At 41.9% G+C, this 18,224-nt stretch overlaps 1 long non-coding RNA gene across 1 annotated transcript; it reads left to right on the top strand.

Moving 5' to 3' along the window:
• The first annotated feature begins 918 nt into the window (after positions 1-918).
• LOC121820320 (uncharacterized) lies at positions 919-5,783 on the top strand. The gene is made up of 4 exons (XR_006060799.2): positions 919-1,817; positions 3,505-3,697; positions 4,375-4,512; positions 4,902-5,783. It is a non-coding gene; the product is annotated as an uncharacterized LOC121820320 (long non-coding RNA).
• The last annotated feature ends 12,441 nt before the right edge of the window (positions 5,784-18,224 follow it).

Genomic DNA, 18,224 nt, shown 5'->3' with positions numbered 1-18,224 from the left:
GGGTTGAGTGGCAGCAAGCCCCTGTTCCAAAGGAAAGGGAAAGAGCATCAAAGTTAAAACCCTGGCTTACCTACTTTAGGTGCTCTAAGACCTTGGACCACTCTGAGCTTCCATTTCCTAACTTGTAAAGTGGAGAGAATCTTATTTTTCTAGGGTCTACCTGTAGGAATCTTGCAAGGTTCAAATGTGCCATAGTAGGTGGAGAGACCAACACTTAGTAGGTGCTCCAAAAATGTTAATTGACATCTAGTATTTTCCCAGTATTGGGGTTTCTTTCAGATGGCCAGGATATGTTTCATGTGAACGAGCAAGTCAGCAGCTCCATTAATAAAGACAAGAATGACTTTTCCGTTCACTGGTGGCTAAAAGGTTGATTTAATTCCTTTCCCAGTGACAGAGATCTGAAGACAATGATTTTATTCCCTGATCATGAACATGCCCCTTCTTCATAAAGTGTGAGAAGTTGAGCAAAGGGGAGTGTGATGGTGGGGCCATGTTGCATGAAGCCTCTCTTTGAAAGAGCTTGTGTGTGTCCTATTCATTAGCAGACACGATGTGGTGAAGGAGTTTGTTTCTCCAGATTCAGACATTTCTGAGGACTTACTAAGTGCCAGGTACACCCTGTGAAACACTTTCCACATGCTATTTTGTTCACTTCCTGCTTTATTTCTGTGATGAATTTATTATCCCTATTTAAGGTAAGGGTAAGGAAATTCAGAGTCAAATCAATGATTTTGTCTTTGGTCACATATAGCAGAGTTGGTGTTTGGACCCTTGTGTGAAGCCGAATGGTGTGCATTTCCAGATGTAGTTTGTTCTCTTCCTAGTGGGCTTCCCAGGTGAGTCAGTAGTAAAGAATCCAGCCAGTGCAGGAGATGCAGGAGACAAGGGTTTGATCCCTGGTTTGAGAAGCTTCCCTATAGGAGGAAATGGCAACTCACTCCAGTACTCTTGCCTGGAAAATCCCATGGGACCCAGTGGGCTGTAGTCCATGGGGTTGCAAAGAATCAGATATGACAGCTTCTGAGCATGCATGCACACACTTCTACTAAAGTGCTTTCTGCGGAGAATGAAGACCAAAAATACCAATAGGAAAACCTCGTCTAGCTTTGTTATTAATACTACTAACTATGAATAGCTCTTATTATCACCTGATAGCCTCGGAAACAACTGGTTTCCTTTGGAATGAAAGAACTTTCCATTTTCTTTTATAGAAGCTCAGTGGTTCTGATTTCTCTGTTTGATGGGGCACAAAAGCCCCTGGGTAGAAGGCTGTTTAGTGGAGTGGAAAAGGGTCAGACTGGGGACTCTTTTGAGCCCTGATTCTCCTTTGCATGACTTTGGGAAATTCATTCACAGTCTTCAAGCCTCATTTTTCTTCTGTGTGAAATGAGGACAATTATGTTGCTTGCTCGCCTACGTTTATGGGTTTTGTGAGGATCTATCAAGATAATTGTTACACAATGTTATGCAAAAGACCTCGTGTTATTATTCTAAGGCAGAGTCATCACTTTGTTCCCACTTTTACTTTGCCTACAGAATCTCTTGGCGTCCCACCCGGATGAGAATTTATGGCTCCCTGGATAGAACAGCAACATCTCGCTCCCTGTGACTTAAATGCATCCTGACGTGTTTCAGCTTTTGCGTACAGGAACGGTTTCTAGTTGGAGGAGACACAATTCTATTTTGAGGTTGTGGGCTCGAGTCACCACTAAATGCAGATTCATTTGCTTCCATTGACGTAAAGTGAATCCTTCATTTGTGGACAGCTCTGCTGCCCAAACCCAATCTGTGACTGCAGCCAGTGGCCTTATCTGGTGAGTCTTGTCACTGTCAGAACCAAAGCCAAATACAGCAGGGACTAGTGATTTCACTGAGGTGGTCTTTCCTGTGACCACAGAAGCCTGCTGAGGGGGTTTCAGTCACTATCAGAGACCCGTGATGGGATAACAGCCCCTGAGTTCATTTTTGTTCTGGTTCATTATCTGGATAAGCTCCATACCCAGCTCTCTTCTGCCTTATCTGAGGGGACAGAACCAGCCGTGAGTGAGTCATAGGATCTGGTCAATCACATTTCTACAATTTTATTAGAACGACTGGGTAGATTAGCTTTGTGAAACATGGAAAAAGTGTCTTGGGCATTCATCAGAGTCTCCCACAATTCCTAGAATTATTAGTATTATTTTTTCATGGTAGCCTCTGTGGAAAGAGAGCAGGGAAGCCAGGAGACCTGAGTTACTGGGTCCTGACCCCGGTAACTCCAGGGGTAACCTTGAGTATGGTCAGAATGCTTTTGGTCTTGGCTGGTGGTATGGACAAAGTTCCATAGAGCTTAGGGCTTGGCAAGAGGGGCAGAGAAAGTTTCTCTAGGGAGATATTGGAGACTAGGGTTTTAAACAATGAACTTGATTTCACCAAGCAGACAGAGGCAAGGGCAAGGGGTTTCCAGTCAGAGAACCTGGCTGAACAGAGTGATGCAAGATGAAAGTTAGTGAAGGGTCTCAGGAATGGTACATCTTTGATTGTTGTGAGAAAGAAGGTTGTGCTGCAGAGCCTGAAGAGGTAGAGGGTGGAAGCCAGGTCTGGACAATGGGCATCTCCCAAAGGCTGTTGAGCGTGGGGAGGCGGGAAGGGAATATGATTACAATTTCTTTCATTAAGCAGTCGACAACCACGATAAAACTGAAGGAATCACTTGTTGCTCACATTGGCCCTGCACAGTATGTGAACCACCACTGATCTCCCCATTTAGCAGATGAGAAAGCTGAGCCTTGGAGAGATTACATGCTCAAGGACAGAATACAGAAGATAAAAATAATATTTCAGCATCATGATTCATACTTAAGCCTGACAGGATTCCACTGAGTTCTTATAAATGTCAGAGATGAGATTGTATTTGCTCTGAGGCATTATCAGGGTTTAGACATTCATCCAAGATTCTAAAATGGAAAGAGGCCAATACTGCTTCAGTAAAATTCAGAGTCATTAGCAGAGAGATCATTTGGCCTCTCTCTTAATTATTTCTTACTCAGAACCAACGTTTCATTCTTTTCATTGGCTCTAGGGGAGGCTGGGACTTGTCTGAAGATGGTGGGGCAACTAAAATTTTTGTAGCATTTTCTGCATCAGCTCTGATAAGGCAGACTTCATTTACGGATGTTAATGCCACAGTGGAGGCCTGAAAGATTCTGGGAGAGTGAAAGGAATTTTAGTCTTTACAAATACAGCAGTCTCCCCTTATCCGCCGAGGGGATACATTACAGGACACTCAGTTGATGCCTGAAACCACGGATAGTACCGAACCATATATATACCATGTTTTTTCCTCTATATACATACCTATGATAAAGTTTAATTGATAAATTAGGCACTGAAAGAGATTAACAACAACAACTAATCATAAAGTAGACTGTGATAAAAGCTATAATGTGACCTCTTTTTTTTTTTTTTCCCCTCTGTCTCAAAATATCTTGTTGTACTGTACTCACCCTTCTTCTTGGAAAGTTGTGACATGAAAATGCCCATGATGAGAAGTGAGTTGAATGACGTAGGCTTTATGATACAGCATTAGGCTGCTGACCTGATGATGCTTCAGAAGGTGGGTCATCTGCTTCAAATGATCCTGGACCATTGAACTGTGATGATGCTGGTGACCGGATGCCAGGAGCAGATGATGGTGATGGCTGAGAAATCCCAGGTAGGCTGCAACGGGATGGGATGAGATTTCATGAAGCTACTTAGAATAGCACACAATTTAAAACTCATGAATTGTTTATTTCTGGAGTTTTTCATTGACTATTTTTGGATCAAGTTTGGCCATGGGTAACTGAAATGGAAGAAAGTAAAACCACAGATAAAGGGAAAAACTGTATTTTCAGAGAGGGTGATGCTTTTCCACAGACTTGCAGATAAACTCAAAAGAATCCACTTGGCTGGATCAAGCTTAACAAGGGTTACCATATTGCATCTCAGAGCAGGAAAGAATAAGATAGGGAAAGCATTGGAACTTATTTCTTGAGTTGCATTTTCAACAGTCATAACAAGGAATTCTCGCTTTTGGCACTGGGAGTTGACCAATCAGGACTGAAGTACTCACCCTCCATTTACAAGCGTAAACTTTGGTAAGTCACTTACCTGCCATCAATCTCAGTTTACACACCTTTAAGATGTATCTCACATCCCCTTCCACATAGAGGTGTTGTGAGGATGCAGCTGGCACACACACATCTAGAGTGGGTTCAAAATAGTTATGAAAATTATGTAAGTTTGGAATTACTTTTCCCCCCTCAGGTCTTAGATGCTTTTTACTGGTTTTTGTTCTCCATAACGTTTTATTATAGTGATTCTGATTTTGTCTCCTAAATTCCTCTCCAGTGGCTCATGACATGGCTCCAGGAAGACTTTCCCAACACCTAAAGAATTTCTTTATTCCTTTTCCCAGTCTGGTATTTCTACTTACTATTTTGCCAGCTCCTAGACCTACTATGTCTGGGATCTAGGGTGAAGCCAAAGGTAGGTGTATCCTTCAACGCTTCTAGCTATAAAGTGCATTGTTGAGATTAGGAAGACGATCACGTTTGGGGGCTCCCCAAATTTACTTTATCCCAAGATGCAAATGACATTCTAAAATGTATAAGAATAGAATTGATAGAAAACCAAGCTAAAGCTAGCACTTAATTGGAAAGAAGTTTATTTTCTAAATTTTTATATAGAATAAACCATTGCACATTTATTACAAAATCACTAAGAATTTATAGCAAAAAATGAGGCAAATTCTAAAATATTACAAGTTTCTTTTCAAAATGTGTTGATGCATTTTCACCATCATTGGGTTCCCATGGGGGTAATTTAATGTTTTCTGCTCTTGAAATTAACATCTCCTCTCCTTTTCTTATCCACAGCCACAACCACCCTGATGCTCTGGGTTGCTCAGAAATTCCAAATTTCCTGCTGCCTCACTGACTGGAACAGACTGGAATGCAACACAGCTGATGATAACAGCAGAGGCCTCAAACCACAAGGGCAGGCAGCCCCAGGAGCTAATCCTTGCTCCACCACTTCTGGTGAAAGATAAGGTCCAAGTTACTTAGCCTTCATCATAGGTCACATTTCCCGGGAAAAAGAGACGACGTCTCTGAGGACTGTGTGGAGGAGGCTCATCGGGGAGTGAATTCAGAAACAACATCTGCGATGGGGAGGGAGGCAGGACTTGGCGGAGGGAGAAGTTGGAGCGTGGTGCAGCTTCTATGGAGACCTCCAGAGATCCCACAGGGAGCTGCAATGGCTCTTCGGAATTGTTCTGGTTGCGGACAAATGGTTAGGCGCTTGTTCTTCCATGTTGACCTATCACAGATGCAGGCTGCCTTCTGAGAAAGTGTCTGAGACGAAAGATCTTTTTGATTGACTCTTAGAGCAGCAGCCGGAGGTCCTGGTAGTAGGCAGAATGAACACCTCCATCCTGAGGTGTACCTGGGCAGACCATTGTACCTTTGCCTACATTCTCAGTATATCACAGAACCAAGGAAGTGTCCTTGGCCACTCCACTGAAACTGCAACCCCTTAATCTCATGTCCTCCTACCCCATCTGACTGATATTCATTGCATTTATCATGAACTGACATCCTTTATAAGAATTTATCTGCTCAGTATTCTGTAACAACATAATAGGAAAAAGAATTTGAAAAAGAACAGATAACATGTATATGTACAACTGAGTCCTTTTTCTCACCAGGAACTAGGAAAACATTGTTACTCAACAATACTCCAATATACAATAAAAATTTTAAAAAAGAATTTATTGTCTTTCTGGAACTGCTCTAGAACAGTGGTCCCCAACTTTTTTGGCACTAGGGACTGGTTTTGTAGAAGACATTTTTTCTATGGACAGTGCAGGCAGAATGGTTTGGGGATGATTCGAGCACATTACATTTATTGGGCTCTTTATTTCTATCGTTATTACATCAGCTCCACCTCAGATCATCAGGCATTAGATCCAAGAGGTTGAGGACCCTTGCTCTAGGACACCCTCCAAGTTACTTGAGGGCAGGAATTTTATTTTGCTCATGATTGTGTATCCAGTCCCCAGAACAGAGGTTGGTATGGATTGAACTCTCAATAAATATTTTAACTGAGTGGAATAAATATAACACATACTGAGTACTTATGGGAAGTGTTCAAGTTCTAAGCACTTGCAGTAGCAAACACAATTGTCACAACTCCATGCAGGGGGCACTATTGTTATCCCTATTTTAAAGACGGGGAAATTGAGGCACAGAATGTTCAATGACCTTGCCAACCTCATGCAGCTTAGAAGTGTTGTATTCAGGATCAGAACCCGGCAAGGGGATTCGTACCATAAGCCACCATCCCTGACTCTCTCTCCAGCTGGTCCTCCATCTGAGTCAGTTAGCTGTGCCCTTCTTCCCTTCCCCTTTCTGTGTCCAGTAATCTCATCGCTGCATGCTTCAGATACTTTGGTTGAATCTTTGTTGTTTTATAGCTTCAGACCAAAAGGTGAGACCTCGACTGAGTTCGAATTCCTGCACTTTTCTTCATACTTTCTCAACACTAGTACCTTAGAACCTGACCAACTCACACAACTTCTTTTTTTTTTTTTCGGTCTAACACTGCCATTGACAGATGTAGATGCAGAGGCTATAATGGTTTATGGTGCTTTTTTGCATCCATTATCTCACTTGATTAGCTCAATAGTCGTGGGATATGGGCTGTACAAAGATGGCCACCTGCAGTTTATAGAGGAAACAGAGGCTCAGAAAGATTAAGTGGAGCTATTTGGAAGCAGAATTTTTAGTTCTAAGTCACATGTTTGCTTTATTTTGCTCTTTCTTTTTCCTTGTTGGCACCTGGAAGGCCGAAATTAAGCCCAAAGCATTTCTGCCCTCCATATTCATTGAAAGTCACTTGGGACATTGGTGAGCATTTATCATTGGCTTCTTCCTATTTGACAAATGAGGAAACTGAGGCACGATGAGGTTACATGATTTCCCCAGGTTACATTGTAATGTCACGGAAGTTGGGATGTTAATTTCAAAGTTCACGCGCTTGTACTCCTTAGCACTCTCACTGCTTTTATTCTGGGGTCTATTTCAAACCTCCATCCGCTTTTCCCTGAGTAATGTAATAGGGTTCATGCGTACATTCTCAGTCGCTCAGTCCTGTCCAACTCTTTTGTAACCCCATGGACTGCAGCCTGTCAGGCTCTTCTGTCCATGGAATTTTCCAGGCAAGAATACTGGAGTGGGTTGCCGTTTCCTCTTCCAGGGGATCTTCCTGACCTAGAGGTCTTGCATTGGCAGGCAGATATCACTGAACTACCTGGGAAGCCCAATAGGGTTCATAGTTAACATTAAAAAAGCAATGATGGTTACAAATAGAAGAGCCCAGTTTACTTTAAATGCACTCAGGATGTATTACTGCCCTGCGAATCTGAGAAGGTGTTTAAAGAGACAGTGTTGGGAAAATTTACTTATTATACAGAACTCCTTTTATCCAGTTATATCAGAAAAAAATCCATGGTATCTTTCAGAGACCTAAGGAAAGCAAGAACATTTATCCTCCTCTTTGAATTTAACTTAAACATAAAGACACTGGGGTCATCTTCCTGAGGCTGAGCTCCAGGTGACAGATTCCAGACAGGAGGAAAAGAACTTGAAGGAGCCTATTTTACACAGGCCACTGGAATGCTTTCTTTGGTTCTGAGCCTCATAAATGGACACAGATACACAGAAATATATAGCTACCTCTTGAGAGAAAGACCATAAAAAAAGCTGAGAGCCAAAGAATTGATGCTTTTGAAGTGTGATGCTGCAGAAGACTCTTGAGAGTCCCTTGGACTGCAGGAGATCCAACCAGTCAATCCTAAAGGAAATCAGTCCTGAATATTCATTGGAAAGACTGATGCTGAAGCTGAAGCTCCAGTACTTTGGCCACCTGAAGTGAAGAACTGACTCACTGGAAAAGACCTTGATGCTGGGAAAGATTGAAGGCAGGAGGAAAAGGGGACAACAGAGGATGAGATGGTTGGATGGCATCACTGACTCAATGGACAAGAGTTTGAAAAAGCTCCAGGAAATGGCGATGGACAAGGAAGCCTGGCATGCTGCAGTCCATGGGGTCACAAAGGGTTGGACATGACTGAGTGACTGAACTGAACTGAACTGAACTGAGAGAAATGGTTAGGAGAATAAATGCTAAAGTTCTGTCCTTATAGTGAAGAAAATCAATTCAGTTCCCAGACTCTCAGAGCTCCTCATGGCCCTGGCTTGAGAACCATCACTCCGGTCAGAGTGAGGGCAGTTGTGGCAGTTTTAAGACCTGACTATATCTTCTTTCACATACTATCAAGAGGGAAAGTCTAGTTCTCTCTCTGGCTTGAAATGAGGCAGGAATTTATGACTGCTTTGACAGGTAAAGTGTGGGAGAAGTGACCCTAAGTCATTTATAAGACTGGGTTAGAAACAGTCATGCGGCTTCAGCCTAGCTTTCTCTTAGGACACGAGCTTTTGGATGGAGACCCTGACCATGCTGTAGAGTCCACATGGAGTGAGTGAAGCCCAAGGACTCTAGCTGATGACACATAGAACAGAGATATTTGAGGCTTATCTGTTGAGTTTGGCCCAAATTGTTTATTCATGAACTATGTAGACGGTTATCTTATTTCCATGTCACATTTAAGCAGTTTGCTTCCCAGGTGGCGCTAGTGGTAAAGAATCTGACAATGCAGGAGATGCAAGAGATGCAGGTTCAATTCCTGGGTCAGGGAGGTGTCCTGGAGTAGGAAATGGCAACCCACTCAAGTATTCTTGCCTGGAGAATCCCATGGACAGGGAGCCTGACGAGCTACAGTCCATGAGGTCACAAAGAGTCGGACACGACTGAGGCAACCTAGCACATTGCAGAATAACAGATGATCTGAACAATAGCCAGTGCCATAGATGACATGCTGGAATGTGAGCTATCATTCACAGAATTGAATGGGTGTGAAGGTAGCATCTTATGTTCGGATTCAAACTACCATTTATACAATGCATTGAACATAGAGTTACTTCACAAATGGTTGTTGAATGAACTGATGAACAAATGAGCAAAGAATCTTTGGGAGAGATCTTTCTCAGCAGAATCACCCTTGGGGTTGTAACTGACCACACTTCTAATTGAAGTCACTCATAGGATGAGGTTGTCAAAAATCTGTGCAGTCCAAGTTAAAGGAATAAATGTTTTTCTTATCTCCTGTAATGATTTGATCATAAGGAAGGCTGACATCTTTGGGGAGGTAATTTAAGGGGAATTGACAAGCTGAAGGGAGACAAAGATTGTGTTGATGCTTCAAAACCCATTTCAGGAAAAGGTGAGGAATATTTATTTAGTCTGAAGAATAGAAGGGGAAACAGAGTTGTTTCAAATTCTTGAAGGAAGTGACAGATTTCTTTTCTGTTATCCAACAGCTGGATGAAAACAAACAGGCTAATGCTATAAAATACCAGCTGGTCAACTCTTTTAGTAAAGGAACTGATGTAAATACTTTAGGCTTTAAAGCCCTGTGATCTCTGTTGCAACAATCCATCCCATCTTTGTGGAATGAAAAGCAGGCAACATGTAGACAAATGAGTATAGCTGTATTCCAATAAAACTTTATTCACAAAAACAAGCTTTGACTGGGCCAGGTTTGACTCTTGCCAATAGTCTTTCAATCCTTGCTATAAAGAAATGTTTTTTTTTTTTTCTTTCCTAGATAAGTCCAAGCTACCCAATACATAGAGCCATCATAAACTTCAGAACTAATTGTCTTAGAGAAGAATGATGTTTCCTTAGTATGTTTAAAATAGGCTGGATGTACAGATTGGACAAAAATACTCTCTCTTGATGGTATGTGCATATATATGTATATCAAAGGGCTTATATTGAGAATATATAAAGAACTCTTACAACACAATAATAATAAAAAAAATAAAATGCCCTTTACTCCCCATGGGTAAAAGTTATGAACAGGCACTTTACAAAAGATATAATGATGGCAAATAAATATCAAAAAAGATACCCTATCTAATTTGTCTTCAGAGAAATGCAAACTTAACCATATAAATTACCAATGTACTCATTAAAGTGGCTGAAATTAAAAAGACTGTCAGTGTGTGTGGGCTTAGTCACTCAGTCATGTCCGAATCTTTGCTATCCCATGAACTGTGTAGCTTGTCAGGCTCCTCTGTCCTTGGAATTTTCCAGGCAAGACTATTGGAGTGGGTTGCCATTTCCTCCTCCAGGGGATCTTCCCTACCCAGGAATTGAACCCGGGTCTCCTGCATTGTAGGCAGATTCTTTACTGTCTGAGCCCTATTAAGTATAAATAAGAATGTGAGCAAGCAGAGCTTTTGGGCTTTGATGGTCAAAGTATGAAATGTTATTGTCACTTTGAAGATTTTTTGGCAATTTCTTATAAAATCAAATGTTCACATATCATCAACCAATAGATCCTATTCCTAGATATTGAGCCAAGAGAAATTAACACATGTGTCCACAAAACATTGTTGATGTTCAGTCACTAAGTCATGTCCAACTTTTAGTGACCCTGTGGACTGCAGCATGTCAGGCTTCCCTGTCCTTCAATATCTTTCAGAGTTTGCTCAGATTCAAGTCCAATAAGTCAGTGATGCTATCTAACCATCTCATCCTCTGCCTCTTGCTTCTTCTGCCTTCACTCTTTCCCACAAAAAGACTTGTACACAAATGTTCAGAGCAGCTTTATGCATAACAGCCTTCAAATGAAGCAATCCAAATTCTTGTTAACGAATGGATGAAGAAATGGTAATATAGCCATGCAATGGTACATATTATTCACAATGAAAAAGAATAAACTATTGATATTCTCTACAACATAAAAGAATCTCAAAATATGTTGAGGAAGGGAATTCAGACACAAAATACTTAGAACTCTAGAACAGGAAACAATTATTTACAATGACATCCCACCTAGTGGAAAGTAGATGAGTGGTTGCCTGGCGCTGGGGCTGGGACTGATGGACTTTAAATGGTTACAAGGAAACGTTCTAGTATCATGGACATGTTTTATAACATGATTGTGGTGGTGCTTTCATGACTGTATAAATTTGCTGATGCTCACCAAACTGTGCCATGTCTTTAACAGGTTCTCAGTAGGGTCTTGGAGAAGGCAATGGCATCCCACTCCAGTACTCTTGCCTGGAAAATCCCATGGACGGAGGAGCCTGGTAGGCTGCAGTCCATGGGGTCGCTGAGAGTTGGACACAACTGAGCGACTTTATTTTCACTTTTCACTTTCATGCATTGGAGAAGGAAATGGCAACTCACTCCAGTGTTCTTGCCTGGAGAATCCCAGGGACGGGGGAGCCTGGTGGGCTGCCGTCTATGGGGTCACACAGAGTCGGACATGACTGAAGTGACTTAGCAGCAGCAGCAGCAGCAGCAGTAGGGTCTGACTGTTTGCGGCCCCAGGGACTGTAGTCTGCCAGGCTCCTCTGTTCACGAGATTTTCCCGGGAGGAATACTGGAGTGGGTTGCCATGTCCTCCTCCAGGGATCTTCCCAACCCCGGGATCAAACCTGCGACTTTTGTTTCCTGCATTGTGCTTCCTGCATTGACAGGTGGATTCTTTACCACCAGTGCCACCTGAGAAGTCCTATTATATGCACAGTTTTCCTCAATAAAATTAGTTTTCAAAAAATAGGGCAAATGGCCATCCTTCAGGGATCTACTACTACTAATAAAGATACTCAAAGTGAAAGTCTCTCAGTCGTATCTGACTCTTTGCAACCCCATGGACTATACAGTCCATGGAATTCTCCAGACCAGAATACTGTAGTGGGTAGCCTTTCCTTCTCCAGGGGATCTTCCCAACCCAGGTCTCCAAAACCCACATCTCCCGCATTGCAGGTGTATTCTTCACCATCCGAGCCACCAGGGAAGCCCAAGAATACTGGAGTGGGTAGCCTATCCTTTTTTCAGCCGATCTTCCTGACCCAGGAATCGAACTGGGGTCTCCTGCATTGCAGGTGGATTCTTTACCAACTGAGCTATCAGGGAAGCCCAACAAAGATATTAATAGCTAATATTTATTGAATGCTCACAGTCTCTGATATTGTGTCAGGTGCTTTGATTATCTGTGCTAATTCTAGAACTACCTTTTGAAGTAGCAGTAGTGTTGGCTCCATATTCCAGAAGGAAAACCCAAGCCTTAGAGATTTAATGACTTTCTCAAGGGTATGCACTAGCTGTTTGCAGAGGTGGGGTCTTAAACCAGATCTTTCAGATCCTCAGACTTCAGCTTTATTTGTTACACCATAGAACCATGTTCTAAAAACGTTTCTCCTAATTTGAAGTTCTAGGAATATAGGGAAATCAGCTGTCTGAAGTTGAGTTAGCAGATAAGAATCAGATATCTGTTGCCTCATCCGAGCATATGTCTGAGCTATTTGGGGAGTAGCACCGCTGCTGACCATCTAGATTGCTTGGAAAGATAATCTGGAACATCATCTGAAGCATGTGAATGTCAACTCTTGGGTTGAAAAATAAAATGTGGTTGTATTTAGCGTTAGGACTCATCTGGCCATGATCTCATGAAGCATTTCTGAGGAGATCTGGTACACTGTTGATATACTGGTTCCTATTTTTATCCAAAAATAATTCAGCTGTCTTTTTTTCCTGCTAACTATTTCTGGACTTTTTCATAGCATGGAGTGTTTATTAGATTACAGTGCTTAAGTTCACAGTCGGTTGAGAAGACATGGTGATGAATCAAGCCAATCAGGGTAAGAATTATGGCTCACAAGGCAGGAATCCTCTTCTCTTTGCTCTGCCACGGACTCTGGCAACTCATTCTCTGATCTCAGCTTCCTTATGTGAAAAATGAAGTAATGGACACTTAATTACTTTTCAAGCTTTCATAAGGATTTAATTTATGAATCTGTTAATAAACATACCATTTCCACAGGCTCATTGGCAAAGATGGAACTGTATTATTCAGATTTACTGTAGCATCAAATTACCCCCAATATCAGTGGCCTCAGTATGAATTTTATTTCTTGTGTATGGGGCTGTGGGTCAGGTTTGGTCTGTGGACTGGGTCTTGTCTGCATGTCAGGTTCAGGGGCCCTCCATATGTCCCTCATTCCCAGACCCAGTCTGAAGCAGCAGCAGACACTTGGACATCTACTTCTCATGGTGAATACAGGAAGGGAGAGACAGATGGGAAATACACAAAGCTCAAATCTGACCTCCAATTGGGCAAAGCAAGTCATGCGGCCAAGCTCAGAGTCATGGAGCCTGGTCATTAGGCCCTGATGTGGTGTTGGGAGCATAAAGGTCTCCTGACTAATAACGCAATCTGCAGTGAGTGAAACCTCAGAGACTTTAAGAAAATTTTAGGTAGCTGGATCTAAGAGTCAAAAGTCTTCTCTCTCATTTACTCAGAGACCGATTTACTAACTTCTAGTTTCCTTTTCTTCTCATCCTCTCCCTGGGTTCACTGGCTATTAAGGGTAGACTTTTAGACTCAGAAGTCAAACTGTAGGTCCTTTGAGGGCTTTTGGCATTACTAATCATTCACACAGTTTAATGATTCAAATATTTTTAATAACACTGACTTGTAGCATTAGTAATCTATTGTGATCTTGATGGTGTTAGGAAAACATTTATACAGGAGGATGTATTTTCTGAGTGGGGTCAGTCCTATGGTATATCTTGCTCCCATACCAGCTGTGACATTCTTTTTGGCTATATTGGTTCATGACTGTCAAAAAGGTAAAATGAGGAGTCCTGCACTGAATAAATTACTGCATCCTCACTCACCCTTTAGCTTTCCTCTGTGTAGGAGGAATTCACAGGCTGGAGATGACTGAATCCTGTATTCGTTGAGTCAGGCTTCAGTCATCGTAACATGAAAGTGTCCATAGACAACAAGTAACTGAACAAATTTGACTGTGTTCCAACAGCAATTTGTTTACAAAAACAGGTGGCTGGCCAGATGTGCCTCATGGGCTGTAGTTTACAGATCCCTGCTCTAAGTGACAGCTGAGTGATAAAAAACCAATCTTGTTCTGATGAAGACTGATGTTACAACAGAGGTTGCTGGGTTTCCAACAAATTCCTCTTTTCTGGAAACTTGATGGTGTGTTTTTCTTGGAAAATCAAGTCTTTCATTTGGTCATGCAACCCCTTACTATGTGATGTGTGTGAGTGTGTGTGTGTACATTTTTAAAAAAGTTTTTCAGCTGTACTGAAATAAAGTTGAAATATACCACTGCATAATTTTACAGTGTTATGCAACTTAAGGTACAATGGCTTGATGTATGTGTATATTACAAAACAATTACTGAAATAAGTAAGTTAATACATTTTTCAGAGAGTAGTAGGGTAGGGTAAAAAAGAATAAGGATGCTTTTCATGAGTGGAATGAGGGAGAAAGCTTCTCCCACTATGTAGCATTGTCCCCACTGTCACTGATTGGAAAAATCTGTGAACTGAGATGTAATATGGTATGCTTACATTTTCACAGAAAAATCACGAAAGCTAGAACTGGAGCCCGGATACCTTGTCTTTGTTTCAGAGTTTCCGTACCCACCCGTGGCTTCTCAAAAATAAATTATCATTGGAGAACCAGAGTTTTGGCTCAGTTGGATACCACTTGTTTTACTGTCCATCTTATATTTTCTTTGAAGTAACTTTTTAAAAAGCTTAAATAGAAACATGACAGAAGAAAATGTGATCTTACTACTTTAAATGGAGACGAAGATCAATACTTATCCATAATTATTTAAAACACACTCAAAACTTTACAGGAGAAGAATAACATTGATCTAGGCACCACTTAGAATCACCTCCCTAGTATGGTCATACTTGAGCATACTGAGCAGGACTTTCTGCAGACCTCACCTGTCAGAAGCAGTCTTTGCATAGATGCTGCAGCTTCCATGATTCACCTTCCACCATCTCAGGTTAACTGACAAAGTTACGGCCTCCAAAAATTGAAGGTAAATTATATACAAATGAACCAAGCGTTGACTCTGATGAAAAAAAAAAAACAACAAAACAACAAACCCCTTAGGAACCATTTTACCTTATGTCTTCTCTACATAAACATAAATGGCACAAAAAAGCAGCCTTGAGGAAAGAAAAGGATCAATGAATCCTTTTATTCCCAACTCTTTTGCAGCATATTTTGATCACCTGCAAGTGTGCAAGCCCCTATAGTAAGTGACAAATGCAGGAGGTTCTTGTCCTTGAGGATTATGTTTGAGGCTGGATTTGGGGGTTATAAACCAGCTGGACTCATGGTGACTTGCTGACAACAGACCACTAAGATTTGAGTGACCAGCTTGCTGCCGAACCTCACACTGGCCATAAGGGCACTTCTGCAGGTGGACCGCCTTTAAAAATTTTTTTACTTTCTCTAACATTTCACTTGACATAGTAGTCTCTAAGATCACCCATGTTCAATGACAAATGTTCCTTCTTCTTATGGCTGAGTTCAGTTCAGTTCAGTTCAGTTCAGTTGAGTCACTCAGTTGTGTCCGACTCTTTGCAACCCCATGAATCGCAGCACGCCAGGCCTCCCTGTCTATCACCAACTCCCGGAGTTCACTCAAACTCATGTCCATCGAGTCAGTGATGCCATCCAGCCATCTCATCCTCTGTCGTCCCCTTCTCCTCCTGCCCCCAATCCCTCCCAGCATCACAGTCTTTTCCAATAAGTCAACTTTTCGCATGAGGTGGCCAAAGTACTGGAGTTTCAGCTTTAGCATCATTCCTTCCAAAGAACACCCAGGGCTGATCTCCTTTAGAATGGACTGGTTGGATCTCCTTGCAGTCCAAGGGACTCTCAAGAGTCTTCTCCAGTACCACAGTTTAAAAGCATCAATTCTTCGGTGCTCAGCTTTCTTCAGAGTCCAACTCTCACATCCATATTATATATATATATATATACACTGCTTCTGCTGCTGCTGCTAAGTCGCTTCAGTTGTGTCCGACTCTATGTGACCCCATAGATGGCAGCCCACCAGGCTCCTCCATCCACAGGGTTCTCTAGGCAAGAATACTGGAGTGGGTTGCCATTTCCTTCTCCAATATATATACACTACATCTTCTTTATCCATTCGTATGTGAATGGACATATAGATTGCTTCCATATCATGGCAATTGTAAATAATACTGCTATGAACACTGGGATGCACATATCTTTTCAATTAGTGCTTTTTTCTGGATACATACCCAGGAATGGAATTGCTGGGTGGTTCTACTTTCAGTTTTTGGAGAAACCTCCATAATGTTTTCCACAGTGGCAGCACCAATTTACATCCCCATCAACAGTGAACAAGGCTTCCCTTTTCTCCACATGCTCACCAATATTTGTTATTTGTGTTCATTTTGATGATAGTCATTCTGACAGGTGTGAGGTGACATCCCTTGTGGCTTTGAATTTGCATTTCCCTGGTGATTAGCGATGTTGAGCATCTTCTCATGTACCTCTTGCAGACAAGATTTCTTTTTTAATTCTCATTTCACCAGTGAGGGTCAAAGAACGTGAGCCATTTTCCTGGGGTTACATGTTTAGAAAGGAGAGGGAAGAGAGGAAAATGGTGAGAATGCAGACGTGAAAGGCATGGTTTTCTTTGGCTCGAGAGAGGCAAATGGAGAGGGTCTGAAGAGGCAAGAGTGGCTGTAGCTGATAAAACCCAGCCTCCTCCTGTGTCTTGTGTTCGAAAATTAGGAGGGTGTGTTTCTCAGTTGATGATTTCAGTGTAACTGCTAGAGTGAGGGAGGGAAAAAGGAAGCCCGATTGCTAATTTTGTCTTTGTGGCATTTTACTAAAATGCCCCTCAAGGTGGCCGGAAGTTGGAAGCCCTCAAGGCTTGAAGCTCTGGAGTAGCATGCAAACTGAGGCGCTGGGCTGGGGGTGGGGCACCTGGAGGTGAGGCACCACACAGCTTCTCATTTGAGTTTTGGCTCTTAGCAGCTATTAAGGTGTTTTCTCTCTGGCTCTTCATTTGCATCCTGTCATACCCATATGGCGTGATTTTATTTATCTCTTGAAGGGGAATGACTGATGTAGAGTGAGGCAAAGCCAGAAGCCTGGACTTTCCGAACCTTCCTTCTGTCCTTCCCATCTTCCCAGCCTCAATCTTTCCTCCCTCTCTTCTTTGCCTCCCACCCTCCTGCCATCTTGACTTTTGTAAATGAGAACCTTGGCTGAGTGACAGGATTCATTTTTTTCAGGTGAATGGTTGCCAGGGGGCGTTTGCCTTGTAGAAGGGTTTATCCTGGCAACATTCACAGCCAGGGTGAGTTGAAGCTGTGACCTGCTGCCCTTTCTTCACCATGCAGGAGCATTTGGAATTGATATATATATACACTGCTGATACTTTGTATAAAATAGATAGCTAATACTGCTCTTAAGCTCAGGGAACAATGCTCAGTGCTCTGTGGTGACCTAAATGAGAAAGAAATACGAAAGAGAGAGGATATAGGTACGTATAACTGTTTCATTTTTCTGTATGGTAGAAACTAACATAACATTGTAAAAAACCTGTATTCCGATAATTTTAAAAATGTGTACTGAGGATGATTCTGCTCAGATAGATTAAGGGCTTAGTTTACATGCTGGTTTGCTATTTTTCTGGGATTTACAAAGAGAAAGTGATAAAAGTGAAACTGTTAGTCACTCAGTCTTGTCCTACTCTTTGCGACCCCATGGATGTATAGTCCACCAGGCTCCTCTGTCCATGGAATTTTCCAGGCAAGAAGACTGGAGCGGGTTGCCATTTCCTACTCCAGGGGATCTTTGCAATCCAGGGATTGAACCTGAGTCTCTTGGGTCTCCTGCACTGGCACGGAGATCCTTTACCACTGGCTCCACCTGGGAAGCTCTAACTTCATCGATTTTGCCATTTAGGTGTGAATTTTGCGATTTACACATAGTTTCTTAGAGCTCTTCAAGACAGAGTTTGCATCCTATGTTGGGGTTAAGATAACAATTGTTTCAATCTTTCTTTGTTCTCAAAAAGATAATGGGTGATTCACTTATTCATTTATTTATTCTTGGCTTGCTAGCCTATGGGAGTCAAATGCCTGGGAAGTATGAAGTATTAAACAACAACCCCCAAATCAAACAAATAAAAAATACCTTTAGAAATACAGCTAAAGTAGGATTCACTGTTCTTTTAAATACTTTAATTCTG

Source organism: Ovis aries, chromosome 9 (assembly GCF_016772045.2).
Source record: "Ovis aries strain OAR_USU_Benz2616 breed Rambouillet chromosome 9, ARS-UI_Ramb_v3.0, whole genome shotgun sequence".
Lineage (NCBI taxonomy): Eukaryota > Metazoa > Chordata > Mammalia > Artiodactyla > Bovidae > Ovis > Ovis aries.
This window is presented reverse-complemented; position numbering and strand designations above follow the sequence as displayed.